Below are 4989 nucleotides of genomic sequence, written 5' to 3'. Positions count from 1 at the left end.
CGTTTTCGTGAACCTCCTCTGGACCCTCTCCAGGGCCAGAACATTATTCTGGAGATATGGGGCCCAAAATTCCTTTTCTAGGGATCCACTTCCAACCTAATTTTCACTTTTTACCTGCATTTTGAAATCCCCCATGATCACCGTAATCTTGACTTTCTGAAACACCTTTGTTATCTCCTGTTGTATCTTGTGCCCCAAATCCTGACTACTGTTCGGGGGCCTGTACATAAATCCCATTATCTTTCTTTTTATCTTTGCGGTTGCCAACTCTACCCAAACAGATTCTACATCTCTGACCCTAAGTCATTTCTTCCTGTCGATTTAATTTCATTTCTTACTAACAAAGATACCCCAACCACTCTGCCAACCTGCCTTTCTTTTCGATAGGATGCATATCCTTGGATATTTAGCTCCCAGTCCTGATCCCCTTACAACCAAGTTTCCGTGATTCTCACCACATCACATCTGCCAATTTTAATTTGCGCCACAAGCTCATTTACCTTATTTCATATACTGCATGCATTCAGATAAACACCTTCAGTCATGTATTTCCTGTCCCCTTTCTCATTGTCGTCGCTTTATCTGATAAGCTTGAAGTTAGATTCCTAGCCCTTTCCAAAGACTCTGTCCAATTTGCAGACTTTGATAGCCCTTCCTGGGCTCTCCTTCCTTTTCAATTTTTTCATAATTTTCCATGAAGTTGAATGCAAACCTTCAAATGCTATGCTAACCTGCTGCTTTGTTTCCCAGTACTCATACTTCTTGGAGTTTTACACTTCCCTTCACCCCCACCTGCTAGTTTAAAGTCCTGTTGGCCACCCTATTTACCGTTTTCGTTACATCAGTGGTCCCAGATCGGTTCAGCTGGAGACCATCGCAATGGTACAGATCCCTCCTGTATCTCCAATATCCTTTCAAGTCGGTCACAGATATCGCTCATCCTGGCACTGATAGTCAGGAATTTATCTTGGGGGAGAAATTACTTGGCAATGAGACATTCCCGCAATCAGCCACATAATAGCTAACAGTGAAATACTCAACAACAACTAGTCAACACTCACTTACCGGGAATACCAAAGGCTGCGAGAATTGGGTAGTAAATATTCGTTACTTGTAGAATCGTTGGCTGGATCATTTTTAGAAGGATGCGAGAGCTTGCTCAGTTTTCTGATTGCATTAAAGATTCGTAACTGCTTCCCACTTTATTGGACAATTCGTGTCCCGTTGAGGAAATCATCTTACACAATAATTCGTGTTAGTTATAGTCACTTAACAAACAAGCGGATAATTTACATCTTGAGACATCCCGGTCCGCCAATGGAGAAATTGACTAGTTCAGTTATAGAAAATTCGTCAATAACAAAGTAACCCCCGAGGGAATATAATATGCGCATGCCCCCTTGAATGCTGAAAGGAACATTGTAAGATTCTTTGGGCTTAATATTATTCTGCTGCGATATTGAATCATCCATTACAAAATTAAAATATGTTATGGACTGTAATTACATAACTTAAACTTGTTTTCTTCTGTGGAGGCACTTCTTGATGATTCGGCGTTATTATTACTGGCGGTGGTATTGCTCTAACATTAACAATACTGGCAATATCCGTATGTTTTGCAGTTGCTGTCAGTCAACTGTACTAACCGTTATCTACTGTAATATGAATAGTGGGAAACGTGTTAGAAAGGTATCCGTGCTGATTGTTAATGAAAACACCACTCAAACATAGGGATACCCTGCTCCAAAATTATTTCTTGTGAAATACACCATAAATTGCTGGGAATGTTCAGCAGCTCTTGTAAAATCAGTGGAGAATAAATCAGAGTTAATGTTTCAGTTGATGGTGAGCATTGAATGTTTTAAGTTTAAGATTTCCAGCAGTTTTCGCATTATTGACTTTAATACTATTCCATAATGTTCACGATGACTCTCTTCTAGTGTTCATGATGGTGATATTGGCATAACATCACCGATGGTAACCCAATTGTTGCTTTACATGTCAGGCTCCTATTAAATTCTTACTCGTGATATCCTTTCACTAACATTACTACACCCAACTTAACTTATGGTGAGTTTAACTTCCCTTAGGAAGCCCCAACACGAGTATTAATAGTTGTGCCCGTAGAGAGAATCATTCCGATATTTCTAGCTGTAACCCTCCTCTAACGTTACTGCTGAGGCCAGAACTCTAAGTCATTTGTAATAGCATCACCGAAACATTACTGGAGGTGATCCAGTGCCTACAAGTTTTTTTTCTTGTTTTATTTTATTTACTTGAGGAATCAGATCGCTTGCTTATTAGGTAATGTTCCGCACTGCCGGAGTAAATGCAATTAATTTTAAACAGTGTTCTGGGTAAAATTGGAAAGGCTCTATTATATCAAAGTGGTGCTGACTGCAATCCTCTATTTCACATTAGGAACATCTTTAATGCTTTGGCTAACTATCGTGACACACTTACTCTTGGGAATAACTAAACGAGGAATAAAGAAATTTCAAAGATATACTTAACTGAGCTTGGTGAATGAAAGGGAGGCATGACATGTCACTGGAAAATTGCTGATATGTCAGTGAAATCTATTAATCGCTCACATTTAATGCAGGAGGAACCATTTTGTCCTTGAATATGCACTGTTGATATTGACGTTTACACGTTATAATTGAACAAAAAGCGAAGCCACAAAATGAAACAGCGCGTCAACCTTCTGGAGTATATTACCGCTTCCAATCGGCGGGACAACGATTGAGTATCAGACCAGTCGACAGCGAACAAAACGGTAACATTTGACTTAAGTCCAGTTGACTCACCAACGACAATAGTCGCTTTCAAGAGGGGAGTTAAATGCAGCTATTTAATTAAGTGAAGATACAAGGGGCAGCTGCATCAATCTGCCAATTGCAATCAAGGTTATCCAAGATACAGCGGGTAGGAGCACAAAACCCACATGTTTCGCAATCATGCGTCAATCGCTTAAAATGTTTGTTTGTTGTGAAGCAGCCGCTTTTTGACAATTATCAGCCGTTAATTCAAGGACTCTGGTCTCTTTATATTGCAACCTGGTAAAAATACTCCTTGTGTTTGAGAAGGGAGCTGTCTCTAATTCTTTCTTTTCATCGCGGTTTCTACATTCCACCAATTGAAATCAAACCCCATTGTGAGTGGCAAGTGTCATCGAATTTAAATTGCGTTTGCAGCAGTTGTTATTGGTTTTAAAGCGGCGGAGCGACGCTTGTGTCAGTTATAGTGTCAATATCATTTTCATTTTCAACCCTGTAATGACACATCGAGCTCGGAAACAGAGACCTCACTTTCCACAAATATCATTGCCCGCAAAACACACCACAGAAGCGGAAGAAAACTGATATTTCACTCCTCCGGTGGTTTGTTCTGTAAACCGATGAAAAAATCGGGGGGGGGGGGTGGGAGAGGTGGGGGGGTGGGGACGGTGCGGCGGGAGAATCTTAGATCCCGCTAAAACATACAGAAAACACTGGTCGCAATTACCCTTACAAATATTTAATTTCATACCAGAGAATGCCGGATAAACTCGGCGGGTCTGACAGCTTCTGTGAACAAAGGCAGCAGAATTAACGCTTTCAGGCCGATTGCCTTTGGTCAGAACTGCCATATTTATTTCTGTTTCTGGGTAAGGCGCCGCAAGTCTGGTTGTCCAGACCTGACTTACTCGTTGCGGTCAGTTTAGAAGGTTGTTGGGGGCGGGGCTGAGAGAGCAATTGTTTAGAGCGGAGGACGGGGATACGCGAGGAGTGTAAGCTTGGCCTAAATAGCCAAGTGGTTATGGTCCTGGGTTTGTAACCCCAAGGTCAAGTGTTCAAATCTCACAATGGCAAACTATGAAATAATGTAACCTCATCTGAATACAGATGGAAACGTGTTAACTCGAAAGAGTATCAGGAGTTCAAATCTCACAATGGCAAACTATGAAACAATATAACTTCATCTGAAACAGATGGAAACGGGTTTGTACTCGAAAGAGTTACATTAAGGGCTTGGCCTAAATAGCCAAGTGGTAATGGTACTGGGTTTGTAACCCCAAGATCAAGAGTTCAAATCTCACAATGGCAAACTATGAAACAATGTAACTTCATCTGAAACAGATGGAAACAGGTTTACTCAAAAAGAGTATCAAGAGTTCAAGGCTTGGCCTAAATGGCCAAGTGGTTATGGTACTGGGTTTGTAACCCTAAAATCAAGAGTTCAAATCTCACAGTGGTAAGCTATGAAACAATACAACTTCATCTGAAACAGATGGAAACAGGTTTACTCAAAAGAGTATCAAGAGTTCAAAGCTTGGCCTAAATAGCCAAGTGGTTATGGTACTGGGTTTGTAACCCCCAGATCAAGAGTTCAAATCTCACAATGGCAAACTATGAAACAATGTAACTTCATCTGAAACAGATGGAAACAGATTTACTCAAAAGAGTATCAAGAGTTCAAATCTCACAATGGCAAACTATGAAACTTCATCTGAAACAGATGTAAATGGGTTTGTACTCGAAAGAGTTACAACTGAACAATTTGCAGCATCTGTCATTATGTGGTGCAACGGTAGGGCGTCTGACTCCAGATTAGAAGGTTGCGTGTTCAAATCACGTCAGGCTCAAAGAGCTTTACTGCTCAAGTGGCTGTTTTCTCAAATCTCACAATGGCAAACTATGAAACAATGTAACTTCATCTGAAACAGATGGAAACAGGTTTACTCAAAAGAGTATCAAGAGTTCAAATCTCACAATGGCAAACTATGAAACAATATAACTTCATCTGAAACAGATGGAAACGGGTTTGTACTCGAAAGAGTTACGTGGGGAATGTGGGTAAGCACAGAATTCTAATCATGTCTTAAATTGTGTGGAGCTATAAAGGGAATTATACCCGATTGTCTGGGTATAAATATTCTGAAGCAAATGTTGTGAATGCACTTAATATATAGAATTTATGCTAACCCCTTCCAGTGTGGCCGCCTTG

Source organism: Carcharodon carcharias (assembly GCF_017639515.1).
Source record: "Carcharodon carcharias isolate sCarCar2 chromosome 24 unlocalized genomic scaffold, sCarCar2.pri SUPER_24_unloc_10, whole genome shotgun sequence".
Lineage (NCBI taxonomy): Eukaryota > Metazoa > Chordata > Chondrichthyes > Lamniformes > Lamnidae > Carcharodon > Carcharodon carcharias.
This window is presented reverse-complemented; position numbering follows the sequence as displayed.